The sequence below is a fragment of the Gadus morhua genome, chromosome 11 (assembly GCF_902167405.1).
Source record: "Gadus morhua chromosome 11, gadMor3.0, whole genome shotgun sequence".
Lineage (NCBI taxonomy): Eukaryota > Metazoa > Chordata > Actinopteri > Gadiformes > Gadidae > Gadus > Gadus morhua.
This window is the reverse complement of record NC_044058.1, coordinates 23,365,460-23,382,959: the sequence shown is the minus strand read 5'-3', so window position 1 is coordinate 23,382,959 and position 17,500 is coordinate 23,365,460. Positions and strand designations below refer to the sequence as shown.

Below are 17,500 nucleotides of genomic sequence, written 5' to 3'. Positions count from 1 at the left end.
AGAAATGCCCTCCCACTCGACGGAAAGACATGCCCTGTGAGTGAGGGGATTTGTAGTAGTTTTATGGCCTCATGCTCCCTGGCTTTTGTGGCCTCTTATCACTGGCGGAGCAGGCTTTCTAGGGGGGGATTGATGGTCGTCGGGACTTATTGGGGTGAATCCCAGTCGACCCAAGAAATAGGAAAAGTCAGCAGTTCGTTCCTTCTCTTACCCCGTTTTCAACCGAGCAACAAACTGGGAAGGGCGGGTCAATCACATGTGTTTTTCCGACACGCGTGTCCGCATACCACCCATTGACCTGCGTCAGGTCAATGGGTGTGTTTCGGAGGTTGCAATACCTCAAAGACACACCCTAGTAAGAGGGTGACCGTTTTTACCAAATCCAAGTTAGGTTTCCGATCATTTTTTACTGTTTAACTGCCTAACTGTTTAACCACAATGCTGAAACCACCGGCAAAAGTAGAGCGAGTCCTTAGCGCTGACCTCAAATTGGCAGATAACTGTAATGCACGTATGCCAAAAAACGACTTACGGATGTATTAAAAAAATGAATCATGAATCCATTGTCATCATTGGTTTGCTAAAATACAGCATTCCTGCCAGCCCAATACCTAGGGTATCAGAACAGTATGATACCACTCTAAAGGAGAAGATGCGAAGCCAGATGCATAAAAGAAAACAATAAATACATACATCTGATTCCAACAACACTCACAATGGACGTCTGCAAGTACTCTTGGGTTCCCAGCTAGCCGCAGACCACTTTAACTTCCTCCAGCTGCCTGGATGATTGGAGCTCCTGATGTTCAAAAGGTTGAAGTGACCCTGGAAGACATTTTGTTTTTGCCCTTTGATCTCTGTGGTCTGAGGTGTCATGAGTGAGAGCGTCCAGGTTTCTAGACCAGTCAGCATTCACACAAAACATTCACCCTGAGCCTAACCCCATAGGCCTACACGGGATTTGTATCTGTGATCTGCCCATCTAGTGTTTGTTCATGTATGTGTGATTGAGGACCTGTGTAACTCTTGGCGACGCTCACACATCCTTTGTTGTTCCGGTGTGTCTACGCAATTCGTCATAGGATTCAAGATTCACGATTCAAGATTCAAGATTCAATATGGCTTGTTGTCACAAGAAGAGCCGCAGTCTCTGTCAGGCTGTGTGTGCGCGCATTCATGCGTGGATGTCTGCGTGCTGACGTTGCAGTCTTTCCCCGACCACGCCACGCTTTTCGCCCCTTTCTTCACCACGGCGGGCGAACCCGTCTCTGGAACCAGCAGCAGCAGCAGAAGCAGAAGAATGTGACCCAGGTATAATGTGTGATTCCTGAGCCGCGGGGGAACGGCTCTATCACATGTCTGCACATCAAAGGCCACAGCCCCTCGAGGTAGGGTCTACGGAGATTAGTCAGGGAGAGCAGCGGGGTTCAAAAGCATCAACCCAGAGAGTCCTGAGCCACATACCGTGTCTATGGGCCATGTTGCACACACATAACGCAGAATCCTGAGCCTTGTCAGCTAGTTGACCCCTCCTGCACCCCACTATTTCTGTCACCCTTTGCTGAATTCCTCCCAGTGTAATTTTGCTGGTAAATTACTAAAAGGCCTCTCTATAGCCGTACGAGTTGGAACAACATTTACTATATTAACGTTTGTCTTGCCTCTACATGATACAAATTTCGTAAAATATAATTGTAAATGTGCACAGCAAGACACTTAGTGTAATACAAGCAACTGAAGTAGGTCTTTCTATGAGGAATTATTTCATAAATTAAATAAATTTGGAAAGGTACAAGCAGCACTGAGTGCCTCGTACACACACTTTAGTGGACAGACAGCTTCTTCTCAGTTTCCAGTCGTCATCTTAGAAATCCATTGTTAACCAGCAGTCCTTTAAGAGCACTCGAGTGCTTTGAGATAAAGTCAGAAATTAGGTGAAAACCCTTTCGGCAGTATTAGATGGTTTTTGACCAATAACTGAAGAGGGTTGAGAGTTGCCGACAGTGTTGAGCTGTGTATTTGAATTCATGTTTTTCAGATGGACTGACGCGTTGGTTGGGGGATTTATTGACAAAATATTAAACCTGTAACACCTGGACCCCCATAGGTTTAACATATGACCTGGCCTGGTCAGCCGGGTCTGTGCGACAAATCTGCATCATGAAACACTTTAACCTTAAAACCAATTATTAATGATCTTCTAGGTTAGATCATTACCCATGCAAACCCATGCTGTTGGCGACAAATGCCTTATGCCCCACAAAGACTGGCAAGATCTACTGAAGATTTCTCAACTACCTCAAGGGTTAAGGTCACACATTTATAATAGAACTCTGCTCAAGACTGTTTTTATTGGGATTTGATTATTTTTTGTGTATTTTTCGGTTAATTCGGGATTATAGAAAATAAAAGATAGTGAAGCCAATTTTATCGTCCGCCCCTTACAGTAATCAAAATCACAGTCTTCAAAGGGCCTCGCAGGCCATATTTCATGCCATATAATTATAGGTCATTGGCAGGCGGTTGCATGTCTTACCCCAACTTGTATCGAGAGCATTGAACTCATTGGAAGTGGAGATCAAAAGGAAGGCTTTTAGTTGGTCTGTCCAGCCTCCCGTAGTAAAGTCATTAGTGAATGCATCCTGATGGTGACGTCTCTTTGAAGCCAAGCAAGGACAGGCTGCAGAGGTAGTGGTCGGTAAAAAACAGCGGCGATGGGACGTCCTGCTTTACCGCTGGTCATCAATTTCAGCTCAGACAGGTCATAAAGTCGGTAACTCTTGGTGTATTTGTCTAAGTGTGTGTGTGTGTGTGTGCGTGTGTGTGTGTGTGTGTGTGGGGGGGGGGGCTGTAAATCTTCTGTCGGTAACTCATGATGTAAGTGTGTTTGTGTATGTTTGTGTGGGTGTGGGGGGCGGTGTTATGTGTATGTATTTGTGCGTGTGTGTATGTGTGTGTGTGTTCGTGCACAGGTGTGTGTATGTGAGTGTGTGTGTATCTATGCAGTATAGTTCTCTTCCCTTGAACATATATCTCCCACTCACATATGTACATATGGTGTTACAAATATAATGTGCGGCCACTTTGCCCTGTGCATCAGCAGAAAACCTCAGATAGCAAGGCTTTATGTTGTAATATAATGAACGAAGAGAGATTCCTCATCAAAGAAGGTATTTCAAAATAACAGGGCTGCTGGGTCAAGTTGGAAGCCACTGAACTGTTTTGTCTGATCAGATAACCTAAAAATGTTAATTAATTATATTTGTAACTCATACCCTGTTGCAATGCAGTCAAATAACGGCGCTGCTTCCAGGGGCTTTAAAATCATATTCGTAACGAAATGACATGATGCAAACCTGGAAACCATCTGTTCACAATAATTGTATTCATTAAAGGGACACTTTGTACCAAATCTTCTGAACTTAATAATTAAACGACCATGATGAGTCAACAGATTCATTTGAAATACGGATTCCTCCAAGGAAAATGTTACGGCCTGTTCTCTTATCTTCTGTCCTGGGTCAGAACGTTTGTTTTTATGTTTGGGCTCGTGTGTTATCGTTCACTGATCTCAAAGTACCCGAGTTAAAAGACATGAAGCAAATCAGCCCACAAAACTAGTGCGCTGCAGACATGGAGGAAAGCAAACCAAGGGGATCAACTGAGATGGTTCTGGATTCGACCGGACCCAAAAAGCCTGGTCCTCTTTCGAAGAAGCTCCATGGCCGGCCCTGTGCTCAAATAAGGGCCGATCATGGAGTTTAATCCAAAAAATGGAGGGCTTACATCATCAAGATGATCTTCATCAAGAGATTCAAGATGGATGTTTATAATCTGCAAACAACTAATTAATACATTTACAGTGTAGGAATTGTCGTGGCCTTTCATAGCCGAAAGAGAACAGTTTTGCAAAATATAACGTTGTGCTGGGCTCATCTTGTTTTTACGGGTGTTTGTTCAGTTTCCTCAATCTGGCAACCCGCGTGAGCTTTAGGTCTACGGTTGGTGGGGAAAACCCTTTTCATTATTGATGGCCTGCACGTTTTAAGCACTTACATATTGCACCTTTAGAGTGGTTAAAGTCATCTTTTTAAAATACATATTTTTTTCTATTTTCACATGTGTGTTGGGGCCCAAACGTGGAACCATGGAAACGTGACACATAGTGTTCAGTGTCTTTGGCCTGGAGAGCGGACTTGGTGCGTACGTGAGCGTGATGGATGTTCCTCCGAGGACACCGCTTCCCAGTGGGGTCTGTACGGACCCTATATCAGTCACTCCTAATCAACCGCCAAACCTGCTCACGTTCACCCCCAGCCCATCGGGCTGGGTTCGCTTTCAGGCCTCAAGGCTCTGAGCTAAATCCCTTTTCCCATAACGCCCCCGATATTATACGAAGGAACGACTCGATTACCACTTTTTGGGTTTAAGATTCATAATTTGGCGTGTTGATAAATAGGAAGGATTTGAGGCTGCAGAGGTCCCAAATATTTCCACATGATTGAAACGGATTTCAAATTGATTCATGAGCTAGTATGAGATGTATGAGTTAGTATGAGTTGTCTTTTTGGTAAATCCAATTAAATGATATTTCATGTCAGTAGAGCGCCTTATAACATTTTGTGTAACTTCTAAGCCACTGACTTTTTAGAAAATAATCTATGATCAATTGCTTATTTTACACTTCAGGCCAATAGACATGTTACAAAAGAGTGAAAGATAGTGGGAGACAGATTGTTCACAGAACATACAGCTGCTATTCCCTGAATCTCTTCTTGCCCCCCTGTGGTAAATCTCGCCGTGGTTTCTCGCACCTCCACTGACGAATGTGTCACGGCAGTAACGCTTGGCGTCGGTGCACATGTAGCTCGGGGGTATCGTGTCTCCACGTGGAACACATATGGGGGGGATATGTTGGCCAATGAGGCCCATCTCACCCCACACACTTGACAACCCCACTCGCGCTCTCACAGGCTTTGGAGCGCCGCTGAGCGATCCAAAATAACACCGAGCCGTGACGTCAGACTTAGCGGGGGAGACCAGGGGAGGTCGGACCTAGAGAGAGAGGGGGAGCGCTATAGATGTGTGACGGTAAGGAACGGGTATAGGATACAGAGGAGGTGGTTGGCGAGGAGAGAGCGAAGGATTTGTAGACAAATAGAGGAGAAGAACAGATAGATGGGAAAAGAAGGAGAAAGCTCAAAACAGAATCTGTTTTCCTTCGTGGTTACGTCTCTGCTTTGAAGCGTGGACCGTATGCTGACATGATTGTGTGGTACACATATAGTTAGTATTGAACGTCTCCTGGTGCGATATACAAAGTTGGGAAAATGACAGGACGGTGATGTGGTACAGTTTCATCCCTGGGGATGGTTAGATGAAACTCACCTAGTCAAACAACCTCACTTGAACTGAGGTTTACCTCGACTAGGTTGACCGACTCAACCAGCACGTTATTTCACTAACGTTTTCAATGGTTATACCTCGTTGTATACAAGAAACAGATAGTGTTTGGCGATTCAGTCATCAATATAATCAACTTTGGTTGTAATTATGAGATCGAAATTTGTCTATTACAATTGAAAGCGTCATGTGTGAAGCTGACAATCTAATATACGTTTATTTCAATGTCAAATAAAACAGATACCCACATAGCAACTGTCATCATCTGAAATACCAGATGGTGCCTGTATATATATGTGTGTGAGTGTGCGTGGCACTGCGTGCCTGTTTGTCTGTGTGCGTCGGTGTATGTGTGTATGTGTGTGTGTGTGTGTGTGTGTGTGTGTGTGTGTGTGTGTGAGTGTGTGTGTGCACCTATTGTGTGCGTGTGTGTGTGTGCACCTATCGTGTGCGTCTGTGTGTGTGTATGTGCTTGCACCTATTTGTGTGTATCTGTATGTGTGTGTATGCGTGTCTTAATATAGCCTGATCTGCCTCCGGATGATAACGGCGCCGCCAGGACAAGGTACCACTGTGGAAAGGATGAGGTCAGGCCGGCACACAAAGGGAATGAGGGGAGGAGGAGGAGGAGGAGGAGGAGGAGGAGGAGGAGGAGGAGGAGGAGGAGGAGGAGGAAGAGGAGGAGGGAAGGGGAGGAGGACTGGAGGAGTGTAAGGGTGGAGTGCTTTCCTTTTAAGAGTTCAGAGGTCAACTCTACCCATTACAGCTGCAGCCCCTCTGATGCCTGGGATGAGTAGGGGAGGAACAGAGGGTATCACCGCTTGTGTGAGTGTGTGTGTGTGTGTGTGTGTGTGTGTGTGTGTGTGTGTGTGTGTGTGTGTGTGTGTGTGTGTGTGTGTGTGTGTGTGTGTGTGTGTGTGCGTGTGTTGGTGTAGGTGTGTGTGTGTGCGTATGTGAGGATGTGTGAGTTTGCGTGTGTGTAGATGTGAGGATATATGTGTGTGTGTGTATGTATGTTTGTACATGTGTCTGTGTATGTGTGTGTGAGTTGGATTAAAAAATATAACAAATCAACACATGTATCAATAAAAAGTACAAAGCATACAATTTGTTAACACTCACATTATGTTTATGTACTAGCATTTTCTCTTGCCCAACATGCCATTTCTAAGCTCATACTTCAAATCTCAGGCAACGTTTGGGCTGACGCATGTATGATATCAGAGAAGGGCACGTCTAAATCGTGTGCCTGATCGTTGTTTACAATATGCACTCCATTACCCTCTCTGTTTAAACAGCAGCGTATTTTCCTCTGTGCATAATAGAGTCAGCTACAGTGGGCGCTTTTAGTCTATCATACAGAGATGCAAGCGTTCATGATAATGACAAGACAATCATCTGGTTGCCATTTTTATCTAATGGTTTCAGACTTAGAGGAGGCAGAGGTTTTCTCTTACCTACAACGGTTTGATTGCTCTAGCATGGAGGCCACCACGGATGTTAGACACACACACACACACACACACACACACACACACACACACACAGACACACACACACACACACACACACACACACACACACACACACACACACACACACACACACACACACACACACACACACACACACACACACACACACATACACACACACACACACACACACAAACATGCTGAACCCATCTTTGCCCTTGCCATCCGGAACAGGTTTAGTAGTACCTTTGGTATTATCATATGCATGTTGGGCAGCAAGATGTGCTCTGCATAATTCCCTTAAATTGACGGATAGTGTAATGAAAGACACTCTATAAAGATCACCCTCTGGGCTTAGAGCATTCCCTACTTCAAAGAGGCCACAGACAGCACAAAAAAAAGAGTCAAAACACTTGGCAGGGTTCGCTATCATTCTGCACACACACAAACATAGGTACATCCAGCCCGCCAGGATGTAAGGCAACGTTTGTGCGCGCAGCCATCCGTAGACACACTGTTGTTGACAACAGTGTGTCACCGTGGATGAAGCCCTGCCTGCTCAGAATCACACACCTGTGAGTGGTCATCCTTTACCTTCCAGTAAACCATGTGTTTCAGCAACAGAAGTGTCTGACACTGCTTCTCTGATCACCAACAAGTGGTTCGAAGGGGGGGCCTGGCTAGGGGGTTCATCAGTAGGTGTGGAGCCAGGTGTGGCTCGTCACTCATGACAGTTAAGAGACTGTTTGGTGTGGTTTGCTCACTCTCTTGCAGTGGGGCTTGGTCCTCGACAGGCGATTTTGAAAGTTTGGTTTTCTTGGCTCTTCTCTTTAAGCCAGTCCTTGGTTCCGATGATAGCCATTTTAGCTACAGCGGCACCAAATTTGGGGCTATGTAAGAACAAATCACATAATCCCCACTGTGCCTGCCTCTTGGGGGTCTCTGGGAGGTGAAGCGAGCCAGGCCACATCGCGGGGCCAACAGACCCCAGCACGGCGCTGCTTGGCCGATTACCATCCTACAGAGTCTGAGGCAGAGACCCCCAGCAGACCAGAAGAATCTGTTGGAACCCCTCGCCCGCCCAGCCGCTTCGGATCACCCAGTTGGGGGAGTCCCCGGCCGACGATACAGAGGCCTTCGTGGGCAGAATATCATCGAGGCATCAGCTTTGGAGTGGTGTCGGCGGAAGACAAGGTTGACGGTTGTCCCTGCTTCCCCTTCATGACAGGCGAAAGACTGCGAGAACGTCCGAAGGGCCGCCACAGCAGAGCATCACAAGGGCAGGTCCAGGGGGACTTTACCCGCAGGAAGTCAGACGCCAACTTTCAATCTCACAGCCGCCCCAGATCCACCACTGCACTCGCTTCGCCCAGGTGCTAGCACACCAGGGGGTTGTTGGAGATGGAGTGGAGAAGGCCGTCCAGGAACAGCCGGAAACCGGAAATTACGATCACGACTGCCGCCGCGGCTCCTCCCCCGCAATAAACATCCCGCTTTGAACGGTGAACTCTTTACACCTAGCAGCTATAAAAAGCTATAAAAGCTATAAAAACTACATAATAATTCGCCAACTTTGGCTCAGCCTGGCTCCGCCCTCTTCCGCTACATAGCTAAGATGGCTGCCGTTGAGTACGAGAAGTGTACATCGATCCACGCTTTGCGATTTGACCGTTTTGAGTACACCATCAGTACACTTATTTTCGCCCGATCTGAATTGGAACGCCCTACGTACTCAAACTAAGGCTAGTAAGTACGGATAGTATGGATATTGGAACGCGGCACAGTTCCAGCTCCACCTCCCCGGTAGCCTGGAGGACACCACTACATGTGCCTTCCCTTGTGAGGAAGAGGAGCTCCGGGATTACCACGCCCGCTACGATTGAGCCGCATCCCAGCCTCGAAGAGGGAGCCAGTTTCCACCCAACACCTTTACCAAACGCGTCTTTGGATCATAGTTCTAACCCCTGTTTCTCTCTCCTTTCCCCGGGGCCCTGATTCTGTCGCTGCTCCCTCAGATCTGCAGGGTCCTGAGTCCTGGCCATCTTCGGAGGGAATGCCCGCCAACGAGGCGGGTCAGGTGGACCAGATGACAAACATAGAATACCGGTCCGTATTTTGAGCGCCAGGCTCTCCTTGAGCCAGGCCGTTCACAACCCATACCTCATCTAACCTGGATTGACCCAGGGCTTTGACTTTATTGTTGATCGTGTTGCATATTCTCGAAGAAAGTTGTCCAATCCCGGGTTGCTTTAACTTACTTCATTTATTATAAAGTCGTCGGCATGTTTCGGCATGGTAAGTGAAGCTATACGGAGGGAATTGTTTCTAAAGCGAGTGAGAGGAAAATACCGTGATCTACTTCAAGCCCCCCGGGCTAAGGCCCGGGTGGCTTGCTGCGCCGTCTACCTATTGAACTCTGGCCTGTTCACTCGACGTCCTCCGTACAGGACGTCAAGTGGGTGTGGCCTATGCAGTGGGCGTTGCCTAGTGGGCGTGGCCGGGGTGACGTTATGGCTTCGGCTTCTTCACTTAATTAAAGGTGAAGCGGGAGCAGCCTTCAATAACATCATGCTCCCCTTGTGGCTATGTGAGGGTAACGCAGCTTATATGTTTGGTCCTGCATCATTGGGTCTATGTGTGGGTAGCTTAGATTCTTAAAATACGTAACAGTCCCTCCTTGGTCATCTTAGATGACCATACAATAATATTTTAAATCATAAACACCATTTACCATACCGAAAACATAGTCAAAGTAGGATCAATTATCAACACCATCAACCGTCGCGGAAAGACCTCTTGAAGAGAGGGGAAAAACCACTACGCGTCCCCATAATACTGAGACGGCATTCACGTTGTGGGTCTTATTGGAAATACAGGTCATTATTTAACAATACAACAATGAACACAAATCTTGTTAACATACAATCACATGGCCAAACAGCACACAAACAAAACTATCCATAGAAATCCTGAGCTAATACTTTTTGGTCATGTGCTACAAGGTCATACAATTTTCATCATGTGCAAAAGTAAAGTAAAAATTGGTAGTCATAATACAATTTTAAAAAATTCAAGATTATTGATAGCCTAGCATGGATTCGGGTGGTTCAGGTGATCTTCGTGCATTGGTTCGCTGTTACATGTGGGTGGTTTGGGCATGGATTCTGTCGCCGTCGGGCCTGTAGTTCATGAACCCAAGACTCGTCCCTCCTTGTCAAGGGCTCAACTCAGAGAGGTTACTCCTACATCATGGGAGCCTCCAAACAGGTTCTCCGTCGTCGTCGTGTCAGCAACAGGCGGCCTGTAAACAACCGTCTCAAAGATCAACAGTACCATTATCAATGCAGCGATTCAGAAATAACGGGTTGCACTCGCAACCAAGCAATACTACCAAATAATAAACATAGTCTGGTATGGTTGTTTTAAAATGTGTTATTCAAGTAAATCCGGGATATTGATTATCTTAAATACAGTCGATTCTACTACAATAGTATAGGTGTTGACTATTCTACATATTGCAGCTGGATAGGGTCGGGCCCCTCAGGTAATGTAAGCCTGAATGGCACTTGGCACTTCTGTAGCGCCCACTGCTGTGGTGATCAGCAGATGCAGTAGCCCTCGTGCGCAGGGAATACAACGGCAGCCGGTGACAATTAACACGGTCTCTGCATTTATTCCCGCGACGGGCACTTACTGGATTCTGCCTTTCCACCTCCCAGACATAATCTCCATCCATCCTGTGAAAGGGTCATTAATGCCGGAGTTCTCTGCCAATTCTAACCTGAGGGATTGTAATCATACCAGTGCCCTGGCCACCAACCCATCCGGTGCGATTCAAATCCTGCTGTTATTTGATCTCCTCATGTGACTGTTAGTCCTTGCTCGGCGGTGGTAGTTTGTAGGCTCCGGGTGTGTCTGCATCTGGTTCTGGAACTTTTTGCTTCTATTGCAGAAATACAAACTCATGTACAGCAGTTAGTTGTTCAAAAACATATTTCCATGAATTCTAATTTTAATTGTTTTACAGTATCTACTTTGGTTTAATTTCACACTACATCCCTCCTTGCGCATTGCTTCAGCCATGTGCATTGAATGACAACCAAAGATAACAACACCGTAGTTCAACCAAGTTGCTATAACCAAAAAGATGTAAAAGGGAATTAACAATGTTAAAATTTGCATGTTCAATATCACTTCTGTGTTAACCGTATTTCATAATAACAGTTACCTTCATCATACTACCCGATTGTCCTACACTAACTATGCATATTGGATGACCTAATCTTCATTTATTCTACCTATTGCTCGCATTTGATGTTGTCCACACTTTGATTCACTCCTATGTACATCGCATACCACATCAAACGTGAATACGCCTTATTCTCTGCACAATATCCTATTGCGCCACTTTCTGCATACCACATCAAACGTGAATATGTCTTAGCAAAGTGAAGTAAAGTAAAACTCAGTTTTATCTTTACTTATTTTATAGCTACACATGTCCCGGACACGTTCATTACTATTTCCAAAACAGTTTTTTTAGCTACGCAGGTCCCAGACCTAACTATACCATTACATGAACAGTATTTATTATTATAATTATCTAGTTTTTTGTTGGTCAACATCAAATCGATACATTAATTCAACCTTCTGACTTACTGACCCACCCGATTTCTCCCCGTGTGAGCCCGCGAATGACAACTCTCCCGGGGCCTCCCCATGAGCCCCACCGCCACCACTCCCCGTGTGAGCCCGCGATTGTACTCTCCCGGAGCCTCCCATTGAGCTCCACCGTTACCACCTCAGAACTCTGCAGGAACGATTAGTCGATTAACGCGTGGCTCGGAGGCTCGGAGTGCAACAATCCTACGTCTTGACACCTGGTGCAGTCGACGTGTGGCTCGGGGGCTCCCAGGAAGTGTCACAATCCTACGTCTGACACCTGGTGAATCTTGAGCTAGGTCAATCAAAACCGTCTAAACTAGGTAGAATAAAGAGTCATCCAAACTTACAACAATTATGCACATCTTGGTATTAAATATATGGTGATATTCTATAAACAAAACAAAAACTGAACCTAAAAGAAAAATTCAGAAGTTATCGGTTGAAACAAATGTTATTGTAATTGAACTACAACAGTTGAGCTAACTCCCGCCTTGTGCACCGGTTAAAACAATGTGCATCATTTATTAATTAAACATATTATTTTAGCAGTTGAACCCTGTGTCTATTTGAACCATCCTGGTTCTCTAATATCATTGTGCATGACACAACCCGTGTCTATTGCACTCCTGTTTTGATACACAAAACGCATGAAAACAGACAGAAGGGCCCAGCAACCTTGAAAAACATAATGTCTGAGTGTTAGGCATTCGTTACTGCATATACTGCTATTTCCTGAAGAGAGAGAGAGAGAATATTAAGATCAATGCACACAAACACAGGTTGCAAAGGCTAAATTTACATCCTGGTTCCAACACATGGCTAGGTGTGAGGGTGGGAGGCCTCTCTATTGTTAGTTAAATCGAAGCCCCCGTCCCACCGTTCCCGATCTTCTTTAAGCAATATGAATAAGGAAGGGTAGGGGAAGAGAATGTTTGCAGGGACAAAGGGTGGGGAGGGGGGGATCCGACGACTGGACCTGTGGACAGGGGGATGGGGGGTCTGACTACTGGACCTGTGAAGACTGGGACAAAGGGAGTGGGGGGGTTTCACGATAGGATCTTCTAGAGGGAAGGGGGGGGGGGGGGTGGAGGGGAGAGAGGGGGGGGGGGGGGAGAAGAGAGAGAGAGGGGGGAAGGAGAGAGGGAGAGAGAGAGAGGGTGGGGGGGGAAGAGGAGGGAGAGAGAGGGGGGGGGGGGGTTCCCCGCTGCTCTTGGTCTCTGCAAGACCCAAGATGGCGGACGTCTGGACAAAGGAAACCCACGTCACGAAGACGCGCCGTCTCTTTAACACCCCGTGGTTACACTCTACGGCTGCGTTGTATACTAATCAAAATTGCACATTAGATTTGAAATGAACCGGGAGGAATCAATCCAATTTGAACTCCTTGGCCAAGCCTCCGTTTTAATATGCAACTAAGCTAGTTTAACGTTAAAAACCTGACCTTTCCTCACCCCACCGTAAAGAGTTTGGAAGTTTGTGGCCGGTAATAAATAAACCTTATAGTGGCCCGGCTTAACTTCGGCGCTTTCACTATTTACCTTAGATGGTCTCGGCCTAACTTCGAGACATTCATCAATTACCTTATGATTACCTTATCTCGGCTTAACTTCGAGACATTTATCATATCAATCAAAAAAACACAGGTACTACGTCTCCCACGTGGTACAGACAGACACAGAGACAGAGACAGACAGACATAACACACCGGGGGTCCCTTTGTGCAGGCTACCATTGCCTTATCAAACAGCCAGGAGCGCCCAGGTAAACAAAGGGATGGGGGGATGGGGGGATGGGGGGGTCTTCACAGTTCCTTGCAACCGTTGATCTACACGTGTTGTTATGCTAGGCCTCTGCAGCAGCACAATCGGACGGTGGCTAAAACAAGCTTACACCTAAGTGTTCTTATAACCAATCCTATTTCAGATTTAATCTTTAAAACAATGATTTATACTTACCTCAGACGTGTGTGGCCTGTTGAAGTTGTTTTAGCGTCGCGCCCCCCGGGATTTTCGGGACTTTCTTCCAAACGTCGGGGTCACCAAATTGTTGCATATTCTCGAAGAAAGTTGTCCAATCCCGGGTTGCTTTAACTTACTTCATTTATTATAAAGTCGTCGGCATGTTTCGGCATGGTAAGTGAAGCTATACGGAGGGAATTGTTTCTAAAGCGAGTGAGAGGAAAATACCGTGATCTACTTCAAGCCCCCCGGGCTAAGGCCCGGGTGGCTTGCTGCGCCGTCTACCTATTGAACTCTGGCCTGTTCACTCGACGTCCTCCGTACAGGACGTCAAGTGGGTGTGGCCTATGCAGTGGGCGTTGCCTAGTGGGCGTGGCCGGGGTGACGTTATGGCTTCGGCTTCTTCACTTAATTAAAGGTGAAGCGGGAGCAGCCTTCAATAACATCATGCTCCCCTTGTGGCTATGTGAGGGTAACGCAGCTTATATGTTTGGTCCTGCATCATTGGGTCTATGTGTGGGTAGCTTAGATTCTTAAAATACGTAACAATCGCAAAATAGATTAGCTCATGGAGGCGTACACGGCTATTCTGAATACAAGGGATTTCCACGGTGACAATGGAAATTCGCTGGTTTGGACGCAGGCTTGCTTTGGTGGAGAGGAGGACCATCTGGAGGGAGGCTCTCCCAAAGATTCTTGGGCCTGGTTCTTCCACCCTCTGATGACTGGTGGGTAAACGGCGCCCCTTCCTTGCAGAAATCCCCCATACTTTTGGGTTCTGGGGCACCGATCACCATCAAGTGAGTCATGACACTGAGACAGGGGAGGAGAATGCAATCGGTGGTTCCATCAGTAAACGGTTTTCCAGGCAGAGCACCCTAACCCCATGGCCGGGCTCTTTAGTTGGCCCCTCGCTGAAACAGATCATGGACATCCCTAAAAGTGCTGTTGGGCCCAGTCCCAATAAGGGGGCTCCCCTTCGAAGTCATCGCTTTGTGCTAGCCCTAGCGGATTATGCAACACGATATCCCATCCATTTGTTCAATAAATCCTTCTTCAACATCGGCCAAATTCATTTGTTTGTTATGGTAATGAATTATACTGTTTTCCCTCTGCACATTTGGATGCTTGATGATCCCAATCTGGAATTTTAATCTAACAACTTAATTCAGTGACCTAAGTGGGGCTCATTAGTATCTATTTAATAAACTCGGATAAATAATAACCTTGTGAACTGGGATAATAATTGAATATGGAGATTTACGCATAAACCCACGATGCATAGGGCTTTTCATGGGATTTCTTACTTATTATTTCTTATCGTTTTTCACAATTTGGTGTGCATAGAGAAAAAAATACCCAATTTTCTGGCTAAGATCCCCCTAGCCATCCCAGGTATTTTAAACTACTCTTTGATTCCCTAAGAAGCTGCGCTCTATAGTGAAGGATAGACTCATGGTCTCATATGCTGTTTAAATTCTGAGATACAGTGATATTATTGGTCTATAATACATCAAGCACGTATGTTTCCCAAGAGCATGTCGTCGAATCCTTAACACAGAGGGGGGTTGGTGTAAAATCATCAAATCGTTTTATATCCAAAGGAGGATTGGCGAGACAAGAACAAGTGACGTCCCACCAATACACTTTCTGCCGCTATATCCGTCAGCGCCTGTTGAAGAGAAGTGTAGTACATTCACACTCGTAAAGCAGTCACACAGACAGGGAAAACCCAGTAAAAAGCTATATTTATTGGTGACTGCGGTGAAAAGTGCCCCATGTTAACATTCGTCCCTGTGACATAAAGGGAAAGAAATTGAGAAAAATGAAACGGACAGAGGGAAACACTGTTGTTGTCACAGTTTTACAGATTAACCAAATAGTAAAAACCAAACCACATGTTCAGCGCCATCTCTGGCTCTGGTTCTCTTCCTCCCAATTGGTGCCAGGTGATGAAAATTGCTGTAGATTGGTGCCCCCATGAATTGGTGTTGGGTAAATTGGAGCATTTCTGTCACTGATCCCCCATTCATTCACAAAGTTTTGAAAAGTCAGAAACAAAAGGGTTGGCTTAATTTGGCTTAAATCAAATGGTTATGAATGCAAGTGGCCGTGCATCAAATTCGTTTTTTCCCCCCCATGACAGCCCTGAGGCCGTGCAGTGTGGAGCACGGCCCTTATAGCTCTCCCTCCTTGTGTCATAACTGCAGAAGGACGACTAGCTGCTGATAGCCGTGAGAGTTCTGGAGAACAGTCGAGGAGGTTAGATAATGCAGGATTCATCAATCATGTGATTACATTAATTAGATAAATGATTAAGCCTACAGGGAGCCAATGGCGTTTGACGCTCTGGTTATGCAACGGCGGTGTTGGGCTGCTGACCATGTGTTCAACTGTTGTTGCCCAATGGTCTTGTTCTGATCCAGCTCCCCTTTTGTGGACATTGAGCCCTTGATGGACCGTCATCGGGATGATATAAGTCTCACTTTTCCCTTAGAATCCTCCCAGGATTTCAAATAAACTAAAATGGACACAGAGACATAAGGGGGAGAGGGGAGGCAACGAGTAATGTGCGGCCCTCATGACAATCAGGTCCCTGACTGTGGCTGGCTGGCGCTGCGTTCAGTGGACCCACCGGAGCTTGGAAGCCATGTGTTTTCACAGCAATATGCATAAGCAATCGCAGCCTCTCGGGGTTTGGCTTTGCTGTGGCGTTGCAATTCATCAGCTCGCTGAATGCATGTGCTCACAAAACCTCACAATGTTTTGCAAACGATAATGGAGAAGGGAGGGGGGGGGGGATGTTTGTTTGTAGAACGTCCTGGTCTTTGGTCCATAGGGCAACATCATGTTAGTTATAATAAGGGCAAAATATTGCCTGTGGAGAATTGTTTTATCTTTTCCTAGAAGATTTTGCTTTGTTTGTTTATTTGGTATACTGTGGCTGTTAACAAATTCCCTGACAGCTTCGTTTGCGCCTACCTGTTTGTTTTGCATCTGAAGTATGTCAGTAAGACATGTTGGCCTGAGATGAGGTTCTAAATTATGTGGCGCAACCTGCTGGCCAAATACAGTAACCGCGTCAAGGCGAATGAATTGGATGACCGCAGGTCATTCATATCATATTAAACGCAAAGACCTATATGTCATTCAAACGAACAATTGGGTTGTGAGGGCTTCGTTTTATTTTAATTTTATTCATTTATATTTGCATCGGTAAACAAATTCTACGATTTGAGAGGGAATACTGAAACAGCTCAGCATTTTAGCTGAGACTGGCAGCTAGAACCGCAAATCATTTGGCTTACATTATTTTGCTCTGCAATTTTCAATAGCGTCTTATTCCTGACTCTAGCGGTCTGTATTAAATCGGGAGAGTAGACTATGCCATGGACCAACTCTGCATCAGCCTATTCTCTCTCTCTCTCTCTCTCTCTCTCTCTCTCTCTCTCTCTCTCTCTCTCTCTCTCTCTCTCTCTCTCTCTCTCTCTCTCTCTCTCTGACACATAAAACCACACACACACACACACACACACACACACACACACACACACACACACACACACACACACACACACACACACACACACACACACACACACACACACACACACACACACACACGCACACACGCACACACGCACACACACAAACAGAAACACGTGCACAAACACACAAGCGTACGCAAACGCACACGCACACACTTTGCTCCTCCTCATCCCTAGCCCCTTCCCCCCTATTAAAACAACTCCAATCTGTTCCTGCCGGGCAAAACGGCTCAGGAGCCAAAGGAACCGTAAACGAGGCTGTACACAGTCCAGTCGTCTGGAAGGAATTAGACAGCTGAAACTAACAGCGTTGTAGAGAAGTGGCGAGAGCTTTTGACCACTTACTTCCCTGCTCCCTAACCTGTAACCTGGACGCTGTCGGGGAAACGAGACCTGCGTATACCCCCCTAAAGGCCAACATTTGAAACACAATTGACTTAAACAGTCAACG

General features: G+C 46.1%; 1 protein-coding gene across 1 annotated transcript in view; it reads left to right on the top strand.

The window, feature by feature from the left end:
- Positions 1 to 17,283: 17,283 nt before the first annotated feature.
- has2 (hyaluronan synthase 2) overlaps positions 17,284 to 17,500 on the top strand; it is an 18,874-nt gene continuing 18,657 nt past the window's right edge. The window contains exon 1 of the mRNA XM_030371359.1: positions 17,284 to 17,500. This exon is cut by the window's right edge and continues 521 nt beyond it. The gene's annotated coding sequence lies outside the window, so the exon portion shown is untranslated.